Source organism: Protopterus annectens, chromosome 7.part1, assembly GCF_019279795.1.
Source record: "Protopterus annectens isolate FY-2018-M chromosome 7.part1, PAN1.0, whole genome shotgun sequence".
NCBI lineage: Eukaryota > Metazoa > Chordata > Ceratodontiformes > Protopteridae > Protopterus > Protopterus annectens.
In genome coordinates, this window is record NC_056740.1 from 453758217 (window position 1) to 453785025 (window position 26809).

At 42.6% G+C, this 26809-nt stretch overlaps 1 protein-coding gene across 4 annotated transcripts in view; it reads left to right on the plus strand.

Annotated features, from left to right (window-relative positions):
* The window catches only part of GLYCTK (glycerate kinase), a 568453-nt gene that overhangs the window by 131387 nt on the left and 410257 nt on the right, over positions 1–26809 (plus strand). For 3 of the 4 annotated variants that reach the window (XM_044078916.1, XM_044078919.1, XM_044078917.1), the window contains exon 2: positions 15467–15550. The exons of the other annotated variant lie outside the window; for it this stretch is intronic. The gene's annotated coding sequence lies outside the window, so the exon portion shown is untranslated. The remainder of the gene's footprint in view (positions 1–15466; positions 15551–26809) is intronic. 4 annotated transcript variants of the gene reach the window in all.

Here is a 26809-nt window from a genome sequence, read left to right on the forward strand (position 1 = left end):
AAAGTAAAGGAAACGCTGTCCAGGTGTGAGAAAGATGGGAAGACCTTGTCTGCCGTGGGAGTACATTTTTCGGACCCCCAAAGATCCTACTCCAGGAATTAGTGGAGTGGCCAGAAAACATGTTTCAAAAAGTCCCATGGTCCTTTCCAAGACAAACATGGAGGATGTTTCCCCAGGGGCGAGAGGGGGAACTCCAATGGACGGCATTGCCCTCGTGGTAGACGTGGCCCACAAAACCAGGGTTCACGAGAATCTTTCTTTCACAAACCCTACCAGCAATCCTGAATGGAGGCCTGACTGTCCACCTCTGGAGATAGTTGGGGGACGATTATCCCTGCACCAGAGAGTCTGCCTAGACTTAAACAATACTTGTGTGCAGAGGATTATATCCAGAGGTTACATAATACCATTTTCCCTCCCACCTCCAATTCCTAGAAAAATCCCTGATGTTCCACCCAGTCAGAGGGATCAAGTAACAATTCAGATACAAAAGCTGCTAGAAAAAAAGAGTCATCCAAGAGGTCCCACCAGATCAGATAGGATGTGGAACTTACTGAAGGTTCTTTTTAGTGCCAATGAAATCAGCAGACTAGAGGCCAGTTTTGGATCTCACAAATCTGTTCACCGAACCAAGTTCCGGATGGTCATGGTTCAGTCCATTCTCCCCTTTTTGGGAAAGGATGACTGGATGTGCTTGACAGATCTTCAGGATGCCTTTTATCACATAAAAATGAACAGGTGATCCAGAAACTTCCTACACTTTTGGATGGGAGCAAGTCACTACCAATTCAGAGTACTGCCCTTTGGACTCACCACAGCCCCCAGGTTGTTCACCAAATGCATGGCAGTAGTAGCAGCTTACCTCAAACTGCAGGGTTTCCAGGTATTTCCCTACCTGGACAACCTGCTCCGACCAGGCATCAACTCATACATGCAAGAGATCAGGTTCTCCACACCTCTAGGAATAACTATAAACTACAGCAAATCACAGCTTCAGCCAACTCAGACATTGGAATTTATTTCAGTGCTTCTCAATACAAAGTCTGTCATTGCATCCCTTCCACCACACTGAGGTCAGACAATAAGATCATAGGTCAAGAAGGTTGTAAACACCACCACAATTTCAGCCCATACAGTTCTCCACACTCTAGGCCTCTTTGTTGCGGCTGTAACCTTAGTTCCATTAGCCAGGTTTTACTTGCGGATCCTTCAATGGATGCTGGCTACTCAATAGTCAGTCCTTCATCAGTCAATGTTGTACCGGATAAGAATAACCAAGACTTGAAAAAGAGATCTGTATCGGTGGATACAATCTAACCAGTTATTTCATGGCTATTCTTTCATTCCCCAATAGCCCAAGGCTGTAGTGACCACAGATGCTTCCCAGATAGAGTTGGGGGGGGGCGTTATTTGGGGAAAACTGTCCAGGGCACTTGGTCCCCCGAAGAAGCCAATTTGCACATAAATGTTCTAGAGATGAGAGCAGTGCTCTTGGCATTGCAAGCACTTCAAGATGTTCTTCCCTCTGGGACTATTGTGATTCAAGTGGACAACACTGCAGTTGTCTGGTACATCAACAAACAAGGGGGAACCAAATCTTACCCATTGTATTAAAGCTGTCAGGGTCTGGCAGTGAGCGATCTCTTCTGACCGCTTTCTTTTAACGATGTGCATTTCAAGGAAATCCAACGTGATTGCGGACAAACTGAGCAGGTGCATTCTTCTTACACACTAGTGGTCCCTCAACCAGAAAGTGGCAGACAAGATTTTCTGTCAATGGGGCCAGCCATGCTGCGATCTTTTTGTCTCTCCCCTAAACAACAAGTGCAGCAACTACTTTGCCCTGATTCCCCCACAGGGGCAGTCACCAAGGGATACTGTACTTCATGATTAGCCTCTTGGTTTTCTTTATGCCTTCCCACCAACTCCACTGATTCCAAAATTTCTGCAGAAAGCTGCCAGGTCAAAGAGCCCAGTAATCCTCATTGCCCCCTTTTGGCCTGGACAAATTTGGTTTCCCTTCCTCTGGCCTCACTTGGTTCAACCACCGTGGAATCTAGATCCGACTCTGGATCTCTTGTCTCTCTCAATGGGTATGTCGCACCTGGATATATCAAAACTCAAGCTGACTGCTTGGCTTCTCCAGTTTCCTTAGTAGCCAGACAATCCCTGTTGTCATCACTTGTACGACATATAATTTTATCTTCCCATAAACCCTCGACAAGAAAAGCATATTCCAGTAAATGGAAAAGATTTGCCCTTTGGGATCAGCAACACAAGCTTGACCCCTTTTCAGCTATCAGTCACATTTTAGATTTCCTTGCACACTTATTTCAAAATGGTGCTAGTTTTTAACTGTTAAAGTACCACCAGCAGCAACTGCAAATTACCATGCAGGTTTTAATGGCGCATCTATAGCTTCTCACAAATTGAGCAAGGCCTTCTTAAAAGGGACCCTTCTTCTAAGGCCTCCCTTTAAAGACCCTACTCCTCCATGGGATTTAAATTTGGTGCTACAGTCTCTCATACCCCCTCCTTTTGAACCAGCAGCTACATGTGACCTTAAATATCTTACAAGGAAGACACTTTTCCTGGTTACCATTACTTCTGAAAGACGAATTTCTGAGATCCAAGCATTATCTTCTAAACCTCCGTACCTGGTTTTCCACAAAGATAGAGTGACCTTATGTACTAATCTGTCCTTTCTGCCAAAGGTAGTGTCAGAATCCAGTATCACTAGAGCTATCAATCTAACAGTGTTTTTCCCAAGTTTACCAACAAAGGAGAATATATCTTACGTTTACTGGATGTTCATAGACAATTGTGATTTTATTTGCGTAGAACAGAAAAAAATCAGGAAAGCTGACCAACTGTTTTCTTTCTCTGAACTAACCTTGGGAAGATGCATTTCCAAAGTCACCTTATCAAATTGGTTGACAAATTGCATTTCCTTTGTCTATAATAAATTGGGAATTTCTCTGATACATTCCTTGAAAGTGCACTCCACTAGATCCATGGCTACCTCTGCAGTTTTTCAGTCAAGAATGTCCATGGATAATATATGTGCGGCAGCAACTTGGGCTACTCCCCATACCTTTGTCACTCTTTACAAGTTGGATCTGGTCTCCAGAGGTAGGGCATCATTTGGTTGTATGCTGCTCAGGAATATCCTTCCTTGAGTCCACCCTGGACACAGGTAGCTAGCTAGGGATGCTGTCCCACTTGTTGAGGATAGAATGAAGATTGACAGCATCAGATAAAGAAGTTATATACTTACCATAATGTTCCATCTGTGTTGCCAATCTTCATTCTTCCTCAACTCCCTTCCCACCAACCCCCATCCTATGGCTTCTGGAGGAACGAGTATTTACAAGGTATCTATATACTTATTTTTATATATGTGACTTCTGGATATGGCTTTTCCACAACTTTACTAATCTTCCTCCTCTAATGTAGCAGGCCAGCAAACAAGATCTGAGGTAATTTGGTAGGTGCATTGTGGGTAAGGGAGAAGCTGGAGAGATTTGGTGGCTGTTAGCTTTAACAATGGCTGAGTTAGATCCGACGGATCTGCTTCGAACCCACTTGTTGAGGAAGAATGAAGACAGACAACACAGACGGAACATTATGAGAAGTATATAACTTCTTTTTCTTGTGGATAGGCATTGTGGAGTTCTTGGGTTATAGATGGAGTTCTGTATCTAGCTAATACATGTTATGGGATCTTTCTGCTGGTTATTTGGACATAGAGAATCTTTAGTATATTATGCTGCTTTACCAGCCTTGATGCAAGTCTCTTTTGTATATAGATTGAGACATCTCTGCCGTTTCCCTCTCCTGCGCAGTTGCTGATATAAATGTGTGAAAGGTGTTATAGCCCTGCAGAGCCAGAGTGCCTTCTGCCATTTTAAACCACGTCACTGTCACTACACATATGTCGATCTTCCCAGGTGAGGAAGGCCTATAGTGAGCGGAATTTCATGTTTAGGCCCCTAACACTTTATTTTCCTTATTTTCCTTTGTTATGTTGGTAGGTGTACCAGGTTGCCACTGGGGGTAGACAATGACTTTGCCAATAATTGAAATCCTACAGGGGTAGATGCAGGACATCCCTGGTAAAGTAACGTGGTATGTCGATCATATTCTCCCAAGCTGACAGATATTGGACCATCTTACATCAAAAATATATCCTGTTATTGAAGTCGGTTAATTTTGCTTGTACTGTTGCATGATCCATGGAGAAGCTAGAATGATTCTCAGTTCTAGGCTCATACCTGCTTGGGACACATATGTCTCCCTTCAAATACTCAAAAATAAAATGCTGTAAAGTAAATGAAACTACAGCTAAAAGCAAAGTGATTAGTATTTTGAGTGCTTTCGTCCCAAACAAAGTGAGAACTTCATCAGAATGAAATAACAAAACAGAGGCCAACCTAAAATACTTAAAAAAAAAAAAAAAAAAAATCGCTTGATCAAATAAAGTCAGCTTTTTTAAACACATTACTACAGTAAAAAATAAACATATTACAACAGTGGAAAAAGAAAAAAACAGTGGAAAATAAACCTTTTATATGTATAAAAATGCCTTGTCTAGAACTTGATAAAAACAATGAATAAATAATTACTACCTTGCGGTACATATTTTTAGTGCACTACTGATTGTAATATGTTCATTCAGTGCAGGTAAGATTCACCTTGTTTGGGACAAAAGCCCTAAATAAAATAGTTATCAGTTCCCTTTTGGTTGCTGTTCGTTTTACTGTACAGCATTTTATTTTTGGTTATTAGTGTAGTTTACACAGTTTATCTGGTGCTAGGATTTGTTTTGGTTCTTAATTTTTTTTTTGTTTTGTTTTGTTTGTTTTTTTTTTTTTCGTTTTGTTATGGTGCAGTAGTGTGACCTCTCGGGAGCTGTTTTCCAGTGGTCCACAACTGTCTTTGGGAAACAGTGTTGATTTATCTTCTTTTATGAAATACTTAGCATGATTGTTGCAACAGTGTACTAAGATTTTGGCAGTCCAAAATCGAATTTCACATCATCCGTTTGACAATGCTATAGTGAACTCCAGCAATCCATTAAATGGAGCCTACAGAGTGACTAATGGCATTTCGGGTAATGCTGATTTTCCTATAACTTCTGATGTTAATGCAAGTGATTTAAATAAACCTTTGGCGGGCTCTGTTCCTTTTATTGAAGAATGGGTTAATTTTAAATTGCATTTTGGATCTTGGCACTGTGCTGACCAAGGGTCTTTGGCTGCATAGATTAAACAGTTTGAAAATCTTTTAACTAAATAAAGATCCTTTGCAAATGGACAGTTGTTTTCTGCATGAATGTATAAAATTCCAATGTGTACCAAAAGCTCTAAGGATATGGAAATACCCAAACGGCATAGTGGAGGACTCCATTTTACAGAAAAAACTGCTAGAGTTGTTTGATCGCTTTAGTTTGGAGCTCATGGGCCTACTAATGAAGGGCAGCGATAGAAAAGTGGAGAAATTGGGTCAGGGTACTATGTCCTTACATACTTCCTTCACAAAAGACCTTTTATTTGACTCCCACCACGGCTCTGGTAATGAAGTGTTTGTAAAGTGGTGGACTCACTGCAAATCAGTGGTGGCAAAAAAAGAAAAAAAGTTAGAAAGAGACAAACAGTGTTATGTGTTTAAACAGGCATATCCATCACCAGAGTAATGTTTTACTACTGCGGGTTTCACCTACTGAGGCCTCTTTGGAGTTTCCTGTCCTAAGACAATTGAAGAGGTTAGCCAACAAGAATGTAAACAGCCAATGGAGCAATGAAAACAGCCACTGGACCACTGCTCCCTCCCTCCAGAGTATGTCAGCCAGCATTTGCTGCTCACTCCTACCCTCCTCTGCCCGGCTCTTCCAGTAAGATAGCCCTGTCAATACATGTAACTGTCTGCTGTGTAACCCATTGCAGATATGACAGCAACATCTAGGATAGACAGCTAGGATAGACAGGTTGTAATAAATGTATGAATAATAAAATAAAATCCAGACATATTTCTGCATCTCCGAGGTTCTTCATTCAGATAAGCATTGAGTATAAAAGCCTGAGTAAACCATTAAATAGCATTGCCAGTTGTCAGAAGTACTTTATGGGTTAAGTAGCCTTCTGTAGTCTTAGGGCATTTATATGTAGAAAAAGAAATATAAATGTTAGAACTGCATAACAGGAATATGTTAGGGATTTATGGAGTGAAGAACTGCATAACACCTGTGCAACTATAGGCTGAAGGCACACTGTATCTTGTGCATGGAAGGTGTCCACTGTAGGTGTGTCATTTGTCTGTGAACATCAAGTGTAACAGTCAGTCGTACTCATCACTACCCCCCTTTTTTGCATCTCTTAATTAAAAGCCCATCTTCTGTCTTCCTTGATAGTCACACACTTTATCCATGTCTTGGCTGGGTGTCCACATCTCCTCTTGCCTTCTTCCTGTTTCTCAAATCTGCTTTAACAAATCATTTTCTTTCTTGCATGCATGACCAAACTGCTTGAATCTGTTCTACATGACCTTGTCTTGTCTTAAGTTGGGGCTACTTTGGCTTTAGCTCTGATGTCCTTATTTCTTTGTCTGTCCTAAAGTGTGAATCCTATTCCTTATCTCAAGCACTTCATGTCCATTACCTCAAGCTTTCTCAGCTGCTGAGCCTTCTAGGTGTCTGTGCCACACAAAGGCACTGAGTTCCCTACTGTTTTGTAAACCTTACTCTTAAGCTTTTATGGCATTCTTTTGTCACACGTTACCTCTTAACTTTGTTCCAGGTGACTGCAGCACCTCTGATTCTAGTTTTGCTCCTGTACTAACCCTGACTAACTCTTTTTCTTTACGCTAATGGATACTCTTCACCTTTTACTTTTCTGTACTAACTCCTGACTTATCCTTAAAGAACCAAAGCTATCATGATATTGCAATTTAAATCTATGTATATATATATATATATATATATATATATATATATATATGGGTGAGGTTCTCCGGTTCGATTCTCGGCTGGGGTGCCCTCTGTGTGGAGTTTGCATGTTCTCCCTGCGTTCACATGGGTTTCCTCAGGGTACTCCGGTTTCCTCCCACATTGTAAAGACATACTTCTGGAGCATTTCTCCCCGGGCCTCCGCTGAAAACAGGATCTGTGGAACCTAGTCGGACTTTCCCAGTCAACAAATGTTAAATAAATAAAAATAAAATAAATATAGTAACATCTTTTTATGTACATGACCTTTACTTTTTGCGTTATGTTTACTATAAGTATTGTATTTTTATTAACAACAGCTGTGTTATGCTTGGACTGTAGCAACATTCTATATTGAATTTGTGTTGGAGCTTTTCTCCCCGGGCCTCTACTGAAAATGGACATGTATCCAGTTAGACTAGCCCGGTCAACAAATGTAAAATAAATAAAAATAAATAAAATAAATTTTGACCTCAATGAGCTGTCCCTTCTCCTCAACCACATCTCACACATACATGAAGCTGTTAATGTTTTCTGCTATTTTCCCTTCTGTCTCAGTTTTCAGCTTCTGATTTCCCCCATTAAACTGCCATGGCTACTGTCTTTTATGTATTAATTTGCTGAAGTTCCTTTTCAGAGTTTGCTTGTATTGCGATATTGTTTGTATACAACAGCTTTGCTGAACTGTCCTTTCTGACCTATTTGCTAATGTAGTCTGCCACCAATATGGAAAATGGTGGGCTCAGAGGTGAGCCCTGATACACACCCACACCCACCAGCAAACTACTCTGTGAATCCAAACATTTGTTCTTGCATCACTGAGTCATTGTATGTAGCCTGCAGTAATTCTACCAATGTTTCCAAGACTTCATACCATCACAGGACTGCCCAAAACAGCTTTCTTTGGACCTTGTTATATACTTTCTCCAAGTCTAGGAATGCCCAGCTGGACTCTTCTTATCTCCTAACTTCTGCTGCATCTGTCTGCCTGCAAAAGTTGGGTCGGTTGTGCTGCATCTCGACCTGAATGTGAACTGCTCGTCTCACGTCTTACCTTTTACTCCTTTGCATATTCATTCATCAGTCCCCCCTCTCCGACACTTTCATATAGTGTGCAGAAGTTTGATTCCTGTAGTACTGTTACTGTTTTTTTAAGAAGCGTACTGCTGTTAGGACAAGACGACATTGAGAACAGCCCGTATAAGGCAGTAAACATAACTGCTACAAGAAATACCTATTACTGTTAGTTTTTTTTTCTTTTACTTAAACAAATGACTGTTTGGGGATTTGCCATCTATATTTCCTTTAAGCATATTTTCTGTACCTTCTTAATTAAAGAAGTAGACCTATTTTGAGATCAAAGTATGGAAATATAAGGAGTAATTATTGATCTGAAGTAGGAGATTCATTTGTCAGCAACCTGTGGGTATGGATCCGATATCGGATCCGAACTGGCATGGTTTATCCAGCTATGGATCCGAGCTCCTAGCTCCTCCCCTCACCCATAATGCCCTGCTCTCCCTACATGACCTCAGATCTAGTTTGCCGCGTTCATGGTGACAGCCTAGATTTCGAGCTCCATAAGCTAAGTGGTTTTTCAGTATTTTATAAGGGATTTTTCTGGTTTAAAATACCTTAACTGTGTGAAAGTGTTAGGTTCCCTTTCTATATATATTATTTTTAGGTTAAGTTAACTTAATTTTGTGTACCCTCCCCTCTCTGGCGCGTAGCTAGTGTGAGTGTGTGTTTTCTTTGGGGCCTTCGGTGTGTGTGTTAGTTTTTTTTTCTTCAAAAAAAAAAAAAAAAAGTTTAGTATGTCTGAGGCCCCAAAGGCAATCTTCTCAAAATGCTCCGAGTGTGGCCATAAGCTATCCCCTGCTGATGGCCACACTCGTGCTCGATGTTTGGGGTTGAACACCTCACTTCTGGGTGTTCAATCTGTGCAGGGTTCAACCCCAGGGCATTGAAGGAGCGGAGGTCGAAGCTGGTCTTGGCGGGTCTCTTACCCCCGGACTCGGCTTCGGCCCCCGCCCCGTTGGTAGTGACTGCTTCAGCGGTTACTGCCTTGCCTGCTCCCCCTCCTCCTCCCGGGATTCAAACTCCCTCTACGGGTTCGGAGGAGAGGGAAGCCAGGAAGAAGGACCAGAGAGAGAAGCACCACAAGCGGCGGGCCGAGACCTCTGTCTCGGCCCCGCCGGCTAAGCGGGCTTCTCCTCCAGCCCCTCTGGCTGCTGGCTCTCCTCCTCCTCGGCTCCGGTCCCCTTGTTTTTCACTGGGGTCTGAGGAGGAGGAGACCCGACCTCCTTCGAGGCTATCGAGGCGGCACTCAAGGCCTACCTCGGTAGCCTCATCGAGGTCTACCTACAGCCTCTCCGACGCTGATCTGGACCGGATGATGCGAAGGTTCATCCAGGCCCAGATGCAGATGGGAGTGCTCTTGCCCCCCCCCCCTGGGGGGGAGCTCAACCCCATTTTTCAAGCCCATAGCTCCTTCTCCAACCCGCTACCTGGGCTCGGAGCGCTCGGAGCCGGGCAGCTTCGGAGCCGGGGGTGGGTCGGTGCCGACAGTACTGGGTACTTCGGATCCGACCCTGCCCTCGAGTTTGTCGGATCCGACCTCTCTGAGCTTTGGCCTGAGCTTCGGATCCGAGGGACTCAGTGTGCCTTCGGCGCCGTCCGTGTTGGAGCGCACTGCTCCCTCAGATCCGAGGGGCTCGGCGCCGGCTCCGATCCACTCCTTGGATCCGAGGGGGAGCCGACTTTCGGATCCTTTGGTCTAGGCTGGCTCCCCCTCGGCTTTTGATGTAGTGGAGAGGGCTCTGTTGAGGCCATCCGGACCCCTGGCCCTTGCTTCGGCTCCGTCCCGCACTCCATCTGCTCTGGGTCAGGCTTCCATCACCCGGCCACTGGGACAGCCCGTTTCACTGCCCCAAGCAGTTCCTTTGGAACTGGACACTGCTGGTGAGGGCTCCTCGGACAGCCCCCCCCGAGGAAGCACCTCGCAAGCACACGTGTAAGAGGCGGCACATAGACTCCCCCCGAGTCTTTGACTGAAGACACGGACTTGGAGGAAGGGGAAGGCTCCCCAAGATCACCCCCTGAGGATGTCTCCTTTGGAGACATCATGGAAATGTTACGTATAAGAGGTGAGTGGTCTGCCCCAAAGTCTTCCTCGGACAAGTCCGTGTTCTTGGAGGCATTTGAAGCGGGCCCGTCTACCTCTTGGGTGTCCCCTCCTGCCGACCCCCTGGTGGACCTTATTACCACCAGGGCGTGGAAGGAACCGGACACCGTGGAGCCAATCCCCAAGAGGCCAGACAGGATTCTTAGCCCCCCTGCTGACCATGCCTACTGGAGCAAGGGACCCCCGGTAGATGCCATGTTGTCGGCAGCAGCCACCAAGAGGGAACTCGCTCAGGAGAGTCCCTCAGTCCATCCCCCGAGCAAGGAGTCTCGGATGATGGACCGCTTGGGGAAGCGAATGTTTAGTTCAGTGACCTTTTCAGTGAGGGCGCACAACTATTTGGCACATGTCATTCGGATGCAGCGCGATCTTATTAAGGAATACGCTGCATCCCCCCCCAGAGTCCATGTCGGAGGAGGACAAACTTTTGCACTCCACCCGTATGGCCACTCTTCATTCCGTGACCAATACCTCTATGCGGTTACTTTCCCATGCTACCGAGGGAGCCGCTAGAGCTGCAGGAGTGAGCCTAGTCACAAGACGCCAGGCCTGGCTCCACCATTGCGATTTCCCGGAGCCCTTCAAGGCATCATTCACGAATGCCCCCTTTGACGGTTCTGCCCTTGTTGGCAAGACGGTTCGCGACACCTTGGTTCAGAGTGAGAAGGACGGGAAGACGCTGTCTGCCATCGGAGTCCGCTTCTCTGTGCCCCAGAGGTCCTACTCTAGGAACCAAAAGGGCCAGAAGAAGATGTGGTTCCGGAAGTTGCAGCAATCCCAACCCGCTCCGGACAACCAGTCCTTCCGCGGCAGAGGAGGACAGGGAGGACGCCGCCCTAGGGGCAGAGGGGCTCCCAGGAATTTTGGGTCCAGAGAACCTTTCTCTGAACGGCCCATGCAGCAACCCTGAGGGGTTGCCCGACTGTTCCACTCTGGAGGCAGTCGGGGGGTGTTTTTCGGAGCACCTAGCGACATGGGAGTCCATTACATCGGACCGCTGGGTTCTCCAGATTATATCCAGAGGTTACAAAATCCCATTTCTTCACGTCCCGAAATTAAAAACCCTCCCCGATGTTCCACCCGATCAGAGGGAGGCCGCTTCAGCAGAAATTGGCCATCTGCTGAGAAAAAGAGCCATCCAGCCTGTCCCCCCAGACCAGATCGGATCAGGGTTCTACTCCAGGTTCTTTTTAGTGCCAAAAAAGACGGGGGACCTAAGACCCATTCTGGACCTGTCCCTATTAAACCTGGCAGTTCCCAAGGAGAAGTTCCAGATGGTCACTCTACAATCCATCCTCCCCCTTCTAGGGGAGAATCACTGGATGTGCTCTATAGACCTCAAGGATGCGTACTACCACATACTAATGGACAGACGATCCAGGAGGTTTCTTCGCTTCCGGCTGGGAGCCAGTCACTACCAGTTCAGGGTCCTTCCCTTTGGTCTCACCACAGCCCCCAGGGTGTTCACCAAAGTATTAGCAGTGGTTGCGGCCCACCTGAGGCTTCAGGGGGTGCAGGTCTTTCCGTATCTGGACGACTGGCTTCTCACCGCCCCAACAAGGCATCTACTATCCTTGGCAAGAGACTCTTTTCTTCATCTAGCTCCCCGGCTAGGCATCACTGTAAATGTAGAAAAGTCCAACCTGGTCCCTACTCAGTTAATAGAATTTATAGGAACCAGGTTAGACACGAGGAATTTAAGGGCCTTCCTCACAACCGACAGAGTTCGGAATCTGCGACTCCAGGTGCGGGCCATCCTCCACTCCAGCTCGGCTCCTGCGGAATTGGTCCTGAGGGCACTAGGGTCTATGGCGGCAGCGATTTCTCTTCTTCCGCTCACCTGCTTGAACATGTGGGTGCTTCAGTGGACACTTCAGGTGCAATGGTCATTTCTCTCTCTCCCCCTGCATCACCCCATTGCAATCAGCAGGGCTTGCAAGCAGTCTCTCTTGTGGTGGCTCCATTCCCCGTATCTCTACAGAGGCCGCCCTTTTTGTGCATCTCCCCCTCTCACCACAGTGACCACGGACGCTTCCCGCCTCGGGTGGGGGGGGGCATTTTGCGGGCCGGACGGTCCAAGGCACGTGGGATGACTCAGAGACCTCCCTGCATATCAATGTCCTGGAAATGAGGGCGGTGCTCTTGGCGTTGCAAGCACTTCAAGCCTTCCTTCCCCTGGGAACAATTGCGATTCAGTCAGACAACATGTCGGTGGTCTGGTACATCAACAAACAGGGGGGAACCAGGTCTTATCCCTTATGTCGAGAAGCCATGAGAGTGTGGGAATGGGCGATCTCCACCAACCACTTTCTCATCGCAACTCATATTCCAGGTCGGTCCAACATCCTTGCGGACAAGCTCAGTCGCACTATTCTCTCCCCGTACGAGTGGTCTCTCAATGCTCAAGTAGCGGAATGGATCTTCGCACAGTGGGGGACTCCCTGTTGCGATCTCTTTGCTTCTCCCTTAAACGCCAAGTGCGACAGTTTTTTCGCTCTAATCCCCCCTCCAGGGGATTCCCCGAGAGACGCTCTGGTGCATGCTTGGCCTCCCGGTCTTCTTTACGCATACCCCCCTCTGCCTCTGATGCTCCAGGTGCTTCAGAAAGCCTCTCGGTTGGGGTGCAGAATGATCCTCATTGCCCCATTCTGGCCTCGACAGATCTGGTTCCCTTACCTAAGGTCTCATTCAGTGAATCCACCTTGGATTCTAGATCCCATTCCGGATCTGATATCACACCCATCGAACCTACCAACTCCGAACCTGGACAACCTGAAGCTGACTGCTTGGCTGCTCCAGTTCCACTCCTAATCAGGACTCCCGGTATCTCGTCCCCAGTTAATGCCATTCTGGTAGCGGCTCACAAACCCTCTACCAGAAAAATTTACCACAGTAAATGGAAGCGTTTCTCCATTTGGGCGGAGCGACAAGGTCTAGATCCCTTCACGGTTCCCCTTCCTTTGGTTTTAGACTTCCTTACTACTCTCTTTAATGATGGCGCCAGTAGTTCCACAGTCAAAGTTCAGCTAGCGGCCATTTCTTATTACCATGTTGGTCATGACTCTGGGCCTCTTATGTCTGCCAAGTTATGTAAAATCTTCCTAAAAGGCACCTTTTTGCTCAGACCCCCTGTCAAAGAGACGGTTCCCCCCTGGGATCTTTCTTTGGTTCTTCAGGCCTTGACCTCTCCCCCCTTCGAGCCTGTGGCCACAGTAGATCTAAAATTCTTGTCTCTTAAGACTACCTTTTTAGTAGCCATTACTTCAGCTAAGAGAGTTTCTGAACTTCAGGCCCTGTCCATGAAACCGCCTTATTTGGTCTTCCATCCGGACCGCATGTGCCTCAGGACCAATCCCTCCTTTCTTGCTAAGGTAGCTTCGGAAGCTAACATTAATCAGTCCATCAACCTCCCTGTTTTCTTTCCTAAGTATCAGAACAAAGGTGAATACAAGCTGCATTCCTTGGATGTTCACAGACAGCTTCGTTTTTATCTTCACAGAACAGCTGGTCATAGGCAATCCGACCAATTGTTCATTTCCTTTGCCAAATTCAATCTGGGTAAACCAATTTCCAAAGTTTCTTTGTCACGCTGGATTTCTCAGTGTATTCTGTTAGCGTACCAAGCTTCTGGGAGGCCCGCACCGGAGGGAGTCCATGCTCATTCGACCCGGTCTGTCTCCACTTCAGCGGCCTTTAAGTCTAGGGTTCCTCTGGATGATATTTGTTCAGCAGCCACTTGGGCTTCATCTCATACCTTTATTTCTCATTACAAGCTGGACATCACGTCTAGAGGTAGAGCGTCCTTTGAATCCACGGTGATCCAGAATATCCTTCCATGATGGCCACCCAAGACTCAGGTAGCTGGGGACTCTGTCCCACAGGTTGCTGTTAAATGAATCTCCTACTTCAGATTTAGAAGTTATGTACTTACCATAATGTTCCATCTGAGTAGGTGGATTCATTTGTCTGCAACCATCCCGCCCTCCTATCCCCCTGGCCTTGTTAGTTCCTGCATTGGGTGTGTTACCCTCTAGTTAGGGTAGTTGGTGCAGGGCAAACTCGATCTGAGGTCATGTAGGGAGAGCAGGGCATTATGGGTGAGGGGAGGAGCTAGGAGCTCGGATCCATAGCTGGATAAACCATGCCGGTTCGGATCCGATATCGGATCCATACCCACAGGTTGCAGACAAATGAATCCACCTACTCAGATGGAACGTTATGGTAAATACATAACTTCTAATTATTTCTATCTGCAGGTTCATTGAGGCAAAGATTATTAATTAAAGGACTGCAAAGGTATACAAGTCTTATGTCAAAAATTTATTTTCAGTGCAGTTTGAGTAAGTAGTCTTAGACTTATGTGAGACACGATTCTAAAGCTGTCTAATTGTACTGGCACTTCTCTGTGGCAAAGTTGGTTAGCATGTTGGGCTATTAACCAAAAGGTTTATGGTTCAAGCCCATCCAGGGATGATGTTATCTCTGAGACCGCTGGCTGAGTGGGACTAACCCAATTAACAAAAGACTAGTAATGAACAAATTCTGTCCTAGCACAGAGGACCACTATATTTCTGACAAAGGTTTCTGAAACATCTGTGTTTCAGAGCACAGTTTTTCAGTGTAGAAACATTTTTGGTGACATGGGATTTAGTCACTGTCCACACTGCCTTTGTTTACAGCTCTGGCATGAAATTGTATATAAGCATCTGCTGTCCGTTAGTTAACGTAGCTTCAGATTTATTTAGAAATATTTAACTCTTATTTAAAAATGCTGACAGATCATCAGGTTGAGAGTTATATCAAAGTAGTTTCATTTTAGTAGGGTCATACAAAGTAGAGCCTTCTATGGTGGTTTCACCTTTTTTACAGTTACACATGCATACCATTTGCAGTCCATTTCAGTTTTGTACTGCTGCATGGGGGAAATAGTTTGCCGCAGTTGATAAAACCTTGTCTTAATTAAAATCTCAATTGCTATTTTTTACAATTTAATATTTGGGAATAATTGTAGGACGTAGCAGTACAAACCTGGTCAGCAAAAATAATTATAGCTTTTAAAGTGATTAGCCAACATACACAGATGCATATATGTTATTATTGGTACAGCTTAGTAGTTGAGGATATTTATATTCTAAAAACTTGATATTTACCTTTGTAGTTACAGTTTATTAATGATTAATGGAGAATCGCTGTGAAAAATGACCTTTTGTTCCAAAATGCTTTGCCTAATAGTAAAAAATTAATCTCTGATAACGTTACGAGCAGAGTTGCAGAATAAACAGCTTTTACTTTTTGAATAGGGATTTCATTTGAATTATCAGAAGTGAAGGGCTTGCTTATCACCCAGACTTTGCTAACAAGGATTTGCAACAAGAAATGAATAGGTAAGATTTCTTTTTTACATTAGGAATGCTATCACAGTGACTTTACTCAAATGCTTTATGAACTAGTTCTGTTATGCTGAGATTAGAGTTTTAGAAAGTGTATCAGAAACAGCTTGCTTTGCTTTGAGACAGTACACAGTTTCACAGTACATAGGGCATATCTTCACAAAAATTAAATCCCAATACGATTTAAAAACACAGTTTTTTTTCATTCAAGTGGAAAAGTGGTTGCTACCTTATCACTTAGACACATTTACAGCCAATCAGATACCAGATATTACAGGAAGGGTATCTTAGGCTCATAGGTTCATAGGTTGGTACTAGGCTATCAGCCCTAGGGCCTATATAAGCCTAGCCATAACAATTCCATGGCTATTTCTTCCCACACTGTTTACTTCTCTGGACCCCTGTCTAGCAGGGCGACTGACGTGATCCCCGGGGTGAATTTCCTTTCTCCCATCAAATCATCAAGGTTCCTTTTGAAGAGGGCCAAAGAGGCACTTTGCTTGACATGTATGGGCAATCTATTCCAGAGTCTGGGGAGTCTCTGGGTCAGGAACCTATCCCTCCAGCATTACTTGCTTTACTTTTCCATGGGCATGTCTCCTAGAATTTATAATGCTTTTAGGAATGTCCCCCCAACCCAAATGGTTGCTGGTTTACTATTTAACATTGCTCCTGGGTACATTACCAGTTGTAGAGGTAAACATCTGAGCCCTGCCTTTAAAGGTCCATAGGTAGGTACTAAACTTGTGGCTTAAATGAACTTCTAAAAGATTAGCCATAAATACCCCTTTAAAGGTAAGACACATTAGGGACCATGATCATGTAGGTTAATACCACTTACCCAGGGTTGAGTTTGTGATTATCCATCCACTTGTTGAGCCAACATTTAAACGTGCCTCAGTATTGCTGTGTTTCTACAGTGAAGTGAGTCTATCCCAAAAAACAGGGGATGTGTTGAGTTATCTTCCTGTCACACAAACAGGTGGTGCTAATGTGACAGTGGAGGTTATCTACCTACTTGTAACCCATCAGGTGTTGTTAATGTGAATATGGAGGTTATCTACCTACTTGTAACCCAGCAGGTGTTGTTAATGTGATTATGGAGGTTATCTACCTACTTGTAACCCAGCAGGTGTTGTTAATGTGAATATGGAGGTTATCTACCTACTTGTAACCCAGCAGGTGTTGTTAATGTGAATATGGAGGTTATCTACCTACTTGTAACCCAGCAGGTGCTATTAATGTGAATATGGAGGTTATCTACCTACTTGTAACCCAGCAGTTGTTGTTAATGTGAATATGGAGGTTATCTACCTACTTGTAACCCAGCAGGTGTTGTTAATGTGAATATGGAGGTTATCTACCTACTTGTAACCCAGCAGGTGTTGTTAATGTGAATATGGAGGTTATCTACCTACTTGTAACCCAGCAGGTGTTGTTAATGTGAATATGGAGGTTATCTACCTACTCGTAACCCAGCAGGTGTTGTTAATGTGAATATGGAGGTTATGTACCTACTTGTAACCCAGCAGGTGTTGTTAACGTGAAGATGGAGGTTATCTACCTACTTGTAACCCAGCAGGTGTTGTTAATGTGACTATGGAGGTTATCTACCTACTTGTAACCCAGCAGGTGTTGTTAATGTGAATATGGAGGTTATCTACCTACTTGTAACTCAGCAGGTGTTGTTAATGTGAATATGGAGGTTGTCTACCTACTTGTAACCCAGCAGGTGTTGTTAATGTGACTATGGAGGTTATCTACCTACTTGTAACCCAGCAGGTGTTGTTAATGTGAATATGGAAGTTATCTACCTACTTGTAACCCAGCAGGTGTTGTTAATGTGAATATGGAGGTTATCTACCTACTTGTAACCCAGCAGGTGTTAATGTGAATATGGAGGTTATCTACCTACTTGTAACCCAGCAGGTGTTGTTAATGTGAATATGGGGTTGTCTACCTACTTGTAACCCAGCATGTGTTGTTAATGTGAATATGGAGGTTATCTACCTACTGTAACCCAGCAGGTGTTGTTAATGTGAATATGGAGGTTATGTACCTACTTGTAACCCAGCAGGTGTTGTTAACGTGAAGATGGAGGTTATCTACCTACTTGTAACCCAGCAGGTGTTGTTAATGTGACTATGGAGGTTATCTACCTACTTGTAACCCAGCAGGTGTTGTTAATGTGAATATGGAGGTTATCTACCTACTTGTAACTCAGCAGGTGTTGTTAATGTGAATATGGAGGTTGTCTACCTACTTGTAACCCAGCAGGTGTTGTTAATGTGACTATGGAGGTTATCTACCTACTTGTAACCCAGCAGGTGTTGTTAATGTGAATATGGAGGTTATCTACCTACTTGTAACCCAGCAGGTGTTAATGTGAATATGGAGGTTATCTACCTACTTGTAACCCAGCAGGTGTTGTTAATGTGAATATGGGGGTTGTCTACCTACTTGTAACCCAGCATGTGTTGTTAATGTGAATATGGAGGTTGTCTACCTATGCATAACCCAGCAGGTGTTGTTAATGTGAAGATGGAGGTTATCTACCTACTCGTAACCCAGCAGGTGTTGTTAATGTGAATATGGAGGTTATCTACCTACTTGTAACCCAGCAGTTGTTGTTAATATGAATATGGAGGTTATCTACCTACTTGTAACCCAGCAGGTGTTGTTAATGTGAAGATGGAGGTTATCTACCTACTTGTAATCCAGCAGGTGTTGTTAATGTGAATATGGAGGTTATCTACCTACTTGTAACCCAGCAGGTGTTGTTAATGTGAATATGGAGGTTATCTACCTACTTGTAACCCAGCAGGTGTTGTTAATGTGAATATGGAGGTTGTCTACCTACTTGTAACCCAGCAGGTGTTGTTAATGTGAATATGGAGGTTATCTACATACTTGTAACCCAGCAGGTGCTGTTAATGTGAATATGGAGGTTATCTACCTACTTGTAACCCAGCAGGTGTTGTTAATGTGAATATGGAGGTTATCTACCTACTTGTAACCCAGCAGGTGTTGTTAATGTGAATATGGAGGTTATCTACCTACTTGTAACCCAGCAGGTGTTGTTAATGTGAATATGGAGGTTATCTACCTACTTGTAACCCAGCAGGTGTTGTTAATGTGAATATGGAGGTTATCTACCTACTTGTAACCCAGCAGGTGTTGTTAATGTGAATATGGAGGTTATCTACCTACCGTAACCCAGCAGGTGTTGTTAATGTGAATATGGAGGTTATGTACCTACTTGTAACCCAGCAGGTGTTGTTAACGTGAAGATGGAGGTTATCTACCTACTTGTAACCCAGCAGGTGTTGTTAATGTGACTATGGAGGTTATCTACCTACTTGTAACCCAGCAGGTGTTGTTAATGTGAATATGGAGGTTATCTACCTACTTGTAACTCAGCAGGTGTTGTTAATGTGAATATGGAGGTTGTCTACCTACTTGTAACCCAGCAGGTGTTGTTAATGTGACTATGGAGGTTATCTACCTACTTGTAACCCAGCAGGTGTTGTTAATGTGAATATGGAAGTTATCTACCTACTTGTAACCCAGCAGGTGTTGTTAATGTGAATATGGAGGTTATCTACCTACTTGTAACCCAGCAGGTGTTAATGTGAATATGGAGGTTATCTACCTACTTGTAACCCAGCAGGTGTTGTTAATGTGAATATGGGGGTTGTCTACCTACTTGTAACCCAGCATGTGTTGTTAATGTGAATATGGAGGTTATCTACCTACTCGTAACCCAGCAGGTGTTGTTAATGTGAATATGGAGGTTATGTACCTACTTGTAACCCAGCAGGTGTTGTTAACGTGAAGATGGAGGTTATCTACCTACTTGTAACCCAGCAGGTGTTGTTAATGTGACTATGGAGGTTATCTACCTACTTGTAACCCAGCAGGTGTTGTTAATGTGAATATGGAGGTTATCTACCTACTTGTAACTCAGCAGGTGTTGTTAATGTGAATATGGAGGTTGTCTACCTACTTGTAACCCAGCAGGTGTTGTTAATGTGACTATGGAGGTTATCTACCTACTTGTAACCCAGCAGGTGTTGTTAATGTGAATATGGAGGTTATCTACCTACTTGTAACCCAGCAGGTGTTAATGTGAATATGGAGGTTATCTACCTACTTGTAACCCAGCAGGTGTTGTTAATGTGAATATGGGGGTTGTCTACCTACTTGTAACCCAGCATGTGTTGTTAATGTGAATATGGAGGTTGTCTACCTATGCATAACCCAGCAGGTGTTGTTAATGTGAAGATGGAGGTTATCTACCTACTCGTAACCCAGCAGGTGTTGTTAATGTGAATATGGAGGTTATCTACCTACTTGTAACCCAGCAGTTGTTGTTAATATGAATATGGAGGTTATCTACCTACTTGTAACCCAGCAGGTGTTGTTAATGTGAAGATGGAGGTTATCTACCTACTTGTAATCCAGCAGGTGTTGTTAATGTGAATATGGAGGTTATCTACCTACTTGTAACCCAGCAGGTGTTGTTAATGTGAATATGGAGGTTATCTACCTACTTGTAACCCAGCAGGTGTTGTTAATGTGAATATGGAGGTTGTCTACCTACTTGTAACCCAGCAGGTGTTGTTAATGTGAATATGGAGGTTATCTACATACTTGTAACCCAGCAGGTGCTGTTAATGTGAATATGGAGGTTATCTACCTACTTGTAACCCAGCAGGTGTTGTTAATGTGAATATGGAGGTTATCTACCTACTTGTAACCCAGCAGGTGTTGTTAATGTGAATATGGAGGTTATCTACCTACTTGTAACCCAGCAGGTGTTGTTAATGTGAATATGGAGGTTATCTACCTACTTGTAACCCAGCAGGTGTTGTTAATGTGAATATGGAGGTTATCTACCTACTTGTAACCCAGCAGGTGTTGTTAATGTGAATATGGAGGTTATCTACCTACTGCAACCCAGCAGGTGTTGTTAATGTGAATATGGAGGTTATGTACCTACTTGTAACCCAGCAGGTGTTGTTAACGTGAAGATGGAGGTTATCTACCTACTTGTAACCCAGCAGGTGTTGTTAATGTGACTATGGAGGTTATCTACCTACTTGTAACCCAGCAGGTGTTGTTAATGTGAATATGGAGGTTATCTACCTACTTGTAACTCAGCAGGTGTTGTTAATGTGAATATGGAGGTTGTCTACCTACTTGTAACCCAGCAGGTGTTGTTAATGTGACTATGGAGGTTATCTACCTACTTGTAACCCAGCAGGTGTTGTTAATGTGAATATGGAAGTTATCTACCTACTTGTAACCCAGCAGGTGTTGTTAATGTGAATATGGAGGTTATCTACCTACTTGTAACCCAGCAGGTGTTAATGTGAATATGGAGGTTATCTACCTACTTGTAACCCAGCAGGTGTTGTTAATGTGAATATGGGGGTTGTCTACCTACTTGTAACCCAGCATGTGTTGTTAATGTGAATATGGAGGTTATCTACCTACCGTAACCCAGCAGGTGTTGTTAATGTGAATATGGAGGTTATGTACCTACTTGTAACCCAGCAGGTGTTGTTAACGTGAAGATGGAGGTTATCTACCTACTTGTAACCCAGCAGGTGTTGTTAATGTGACTATGGAGGTTATCTACCTACTTGTAACCCAGCAGGTGTTGTTAATGTGAATATGGAGGTTATCTACCTACTTGTAACTCAGCAGGTGTTGTTAATGTGAATATGGAGGTTGTCTACCTACTTGTAACCCAGCAGGTGTTGTTAATGTGACTATGGAGGTTATCTACCTACTTGTAACCCAGCAGGTGTTGTTAATGTGAATATGGAGGTTATCTACCTACTTGTAACCCAGCAGGTGTTAATGTGAATATGGAGGTTATCTACCTACTTGTAACCCAGCAGGTGTTGTTAATGTGAATATGGGGGTTGTCTACCTACTTGTAACCCAGCATGTGTTGTTAATGTGAATATGGAGGTTGTCTACCTATGCATAACCCAGCAGGTGTTGTTAATGTGAAGATGGAGGTTATCTACCTATTCGTAACCCAGCAGGTGTTGTTAATGTGAATATGGAGGTTATCTACCTACTTGTAACCCAGCAGTTGTTGTTAATATGAATATGGAGGTTATCTACCTACTTGTAACCCAGCAGGTGTTGTTAATGTGAAGATGGAGGTTATCTACCTACTTGTAATCCAGCAGGTGTTGTTAATGTGAATATGGAGGTTATCTACCTACTTGTAACCCAGCAGGTGTTGTTAATGTGAATATGGAGGTTATCTACCTACTTGTAACCCAGCAGGTGTTGTTAATGTGAATATGGAGGTTGTCTACCTACTTGTAACCCAGCAGGTGTTGTTAATGTGAATATGGAGGTTATCTACATACTTGTAACCCAGCAGGTGCTGTTAATGTGAATATGGAGGTTATCTACCTACTTGTAACCCAGCAGGTGTTATTAATGTGAATATGGAGGTTATCTACCTACTTGTAACCCAGCAGGTGTTGTTAATGTGAATATGGAGGTTATCTACCTACTTGTAACCCAGCAGGTGTTGTTAATGTGAATATGGAGGTTATCTACCTACTTGTAACCCAGCAGGTGTTGTTAATGTGAATATGGAGGTTATCTACCTACTTGTAACCCAGCAGGTGTTGTTAATGTGAATATGGAGGTTATCTACCTACCGTAACCCAGCAGGTGTTGTTAATGTGAATATGGAGGTTATGTACCTACTTGTAACCCAGCAGGTGTTGTTAACGTGAAGATGGAGGTTATCTACCTACTTGTAACCCAGCAGGTGTTGTTAATGTGACTATGGAGGTTATCTACCTACTTGTAACCCAGCAGGTGTTGTTAATGTGAATATGGAGGTTATCTACCTACTTGTAACTCAGCAGGTGTTGTTAATGTGAATATGGAGGTTGTCTACCTACTTGTAACCCAGCAGGTGTTGTTAATGTGACTATGGAGGTTATCTACCTACTTGTAACCCAGCAGGTGTTGTTAATGTGAATATGGAAGTTATCTACCTACTTGTAACCCAGCAGGTGTTGTTAATGTGAATATGGAGGTTATCTACCTACTTGTAACCCAGCAGGTGTTAATGTGAATATGGAGGTTATCTACCTACTTGTAACCCAGCAGGTGTTGTTAATGTGAATATGGGGTTGTCTACCTACTTGTAACCCAGCATGTGTTGTTAATGTGAATATGGAGGTTATCTACCTACCGTAACCCAGCAGGTGTTGTTAATGTGAATATGGAGGTTATGTACCTACTTGTAACCCAGCAGGTGTTGTTAACGTGAAGATGGAGGTTATCTACCTACTTGTAACCCAGCAGGTGTTGTTAATGTGACTATGGAGGTTATCTACCTACTTGTAACCCAGCAGGTGTTGTTAATGTGAATATGGAGGTTATCTACCTACTTGTAACTCAGCAGGTGTTGTTAATGTGAATATGGAGGTTGTCTACCTACTTGTAACCCAGCAGGTGTTGTTAATGTGACTATGGAGGTTATCTACCTACTTGTAACCCAGCAGGTGTTGTTAATGTGAATATGGAGGTTATCTACCTACTTGTAACCCAGCAGGTGTTAATGTGAATATGGAGGTTATCTACCTACTTGTAACCCAGCAGGTGTTGTTAATGTGAATATGGGGGTTGTCTACCTACTTGTAACCCAGCATGTGTTGTTAATGTGAATATGGAGGTTGTCTACCTATGCATAACCCAGCAGGTGTTGTTAATGTGAAGATGGAGGTTATCTACCTACTCGTAACCCAGCAGGTGTTGTTAATGTGAATATGGAGGTTATCTACCTACTTGTAACCCAGCAGTTGTTGTTAATATGAATATGGAGGTTATCTACCTACTTGTAACCCAGCAGGTGTTGTTAATGTGAAGATGGAGGTTATCTACCTACTTGTAATCCAGCAGGTGTTGTTAATGTGAATATGGAGGTTATCTACCTACTTGTAACCCAGCAGGTGTTGTTAATGTGAATATGGAGGTTATCTACCTACTTGTAACCCAGCAGGTGTTGTTAATGTGAATATGGAGGTTGTCTACCTACTTGTAACCCAGCAGGTGTTGTTAATGTGAATATGGAGGTTGTCTACCTACTTGTAACCCAGCAGGTGTTGTTAATGTGTATATGGAGGTTGTCTACCTACTTGTAACCCAGCAGGTGTTGTTAATGTGAATATGGAGGTTATCTACCTACTTGTAACCCAGCAGGTGTTGTTAATGTGAATATGGAGGTTATCTACCTACTTGTAACCCAGCAGGTGTTGTTAATGTGAATATGGAGGTTATCTACCTACTTGTAACCCATCAGGTGTTGTTAATGTGAATATGGAGGTTATCTACCTACTTGTAACTCATCAGGTGTTGTTAATGTGAATATGGAGGTTATCTACCTACTTGTAACCCATCAGGTGTTGTTAATATGAATATGGAGGTTATCTACCTACTTGTAACCCAGCAGGTATTGTTAATGTGAATGTGGAGGTTATCTACCTACTTGTAACCCAGCAGGTGTTAATATAAATATGGAGGTTATCTACCTACTTGTAACCCAGCAGGTGTTGTTAATGTGAATATGGAGGTTATCTACCTACTTGTAACCCAGCAGGTGTTAATATAAATATGGAGGTTATCTACCTACTTGTAACCCAGCAGGTGTTGTTAATGTGAATATGGAGGTTATCTACCTACTTGTAACCCAACAGGTGTTGTTAATGTGAATATGGAGGTTATCTACATGCTTGTAACCCAGCAGGTGTTGTTAATGTGAATATGGAGGTTATCTACCTACTTGTAACCCAGCAGGTGTTGTTAATGTGAAGATGGAGGTTATCTACCTACTTGTAACCCAGCAGATGTTGTTAATGTGAATATGGAGGTATTTTTTGTGTAAGTATTCGTTGTACTCATAGTTGTATGGAGGTGAAGAAGATCAGAAAGTGCAGGGTACTCCACAACTTGAAAAGCCCAGCATAGATCATGCACGAGCCTGTATGAAACGCGTTATCGAAAGACAGAGGTCTTTTGTAATTTGTCTGAGAAGCTTAGGCCTTCAATTCTCATGGTTTGTAATCTGTGTCTTTTCTAAGTTAGGCAAGGTGTTTTGAAAGGTGTATACCAAATGGGACACTGTATTCAAAGATGGGTCTAAATTTGAACACAAACGGCAACACCAGAACTGATAAAACAAGACGGTCAACTCACCGTCCCAGCTTGGTTTTAAAAAAGTAGCGTGGAGGCTTACTCGAATAAGGCAAAATTGATGTATATCCAAATATTTGTTTAATAAACTCGAACCACAATATTGAAAAGCTACAATCCACATGAAAAACTGTTAAGAGCTTTCATCCGCTTATCGCAGACTTCCTCAGAACAGCTGATAAGCTCACTATGCAATCCTTTTAAAATCTTTTTGGCTCCATTCTAGAGGCAAGAATTTAAAGTGCCAGTGCATGATATAATTTATGCATAATTTTAAAACCATACTTATAAACACAACCAATACATCGAAAATATTTGCTAAAACCTTAAATAATAAATAAATACTTTCCTAAAAAACACTAAATCATAAAATTACGATGCCACACTTCATTCCCCATTAAAATATTCAACATATACATACATAATTCAATTACAACTAATGATAAAACTAATCAAGCCAACATTAGAAAGGGTTTGATAGAAATAAAATTATTTATACCCGGTCCCTTTGTGGCATCGGTCAACACTTGCCAAATGCTTTCTTTTTTGCTTAGTATTGCTTTGAAATTGCCCCCTCTATTTGATGTAAAAACTTGATCTATTATGGCAAACCTGAAACTATGATATTCACCTTTCTTCTCTACATGTCTATATAAAGCATTCTTGGTATCATGCACCCTAATTCTATAAACATGGTCATAAATTATTTTCTTAACTAGTCTCCCTGTTTTGCCAATATAGTAAGCAGGGCATGATGTACAACTAGCTAAATAAATAATGTTCTTACTGTTACAATTCCCCCTTCTAAATTTAATGTAAGTCCTATTTAAATTCTGTAGTTTTATTCCATCACTCTCATTAATCAAATAACATTGATTACATGACCCACATTTAGTGGTAGCCTTGTTACTGTTATATCTGTATCTTTCTATACTCCCTAGTTGTAATAACCTCTTGATGTTCAAACCCATCTTAAACACAAAACTGGGTTTGTCACCTAATATATGTTTGATATCATCAGCTACTGTTAAATTCTTCCAGTATTTAAATATGATATTCATAATTTCATTCACATACGGGGAATAAGTTAATGAGCATACTCTATTAATTGGAACATTTTCCAATTTTCCTTTTTTCACACTACTAATATCTTGTCCTATTCCTAATATAGGATAATATTTATTACCCAATTCCTTAATAACAAATTGTGAAACATCCTTCAACAAACCGTCTGGGTAGCCTCTATTAATAAACATAGATGCTATAAATTCTATTTTCTTTTTCATAGTTTGATGACATCCTGGCAGCTCTAATGCATTGACCCTTAAAGATGTTTTTTAACATATGTCTTGGATGGTGACTTGTGAATTCCATATATGCATTCGAAAATGTTTTCTTCCTATATATCTCTGATTGGAATCCAAAATCCATATGTTTTATATAAGTATCCAGGTAAGAGATCCCTTCGTAACTAACACTATAAGTGAATTTAAGAAAACTACTTGTGTTGTTCAAATAATCTATAAATTCACTTATTTCATCCGGTCCTTTCCATAAAACAAACATATCATCAAGAAACCTCGTATAATAAGAAATATTTTCATAATATTTACAATTAAATAAAAATGTATTTTCCCACTCTAGCATAACCATATTTGCAAATATAGGGGCACATGAAGCCCCCATAGCCACACCCCTTGTTTGTTTAAAATATTCACCTTCATACTATATAAAGCTATTATTCAAAACTATTTCTATCATATCAGTTATCAAATTAATTCAATCCCATGTCAAATTAGAATATTTTCTAAGGCTATTACAAAAATCTTCAAGTCCCTGTTCTTTCGGGATACATGAAAATAAGTCCACGACATCAATAGTTATATATGTTAATTTCTCATTCCATTTATCATTTCATTTCATTTGGAATAAAATATATGAATTTATTGGTTAAAAAGAATGATGAAAAACTTAGTAAAACGGTGATGGAAGTTGAAAAATTGAATAACGATA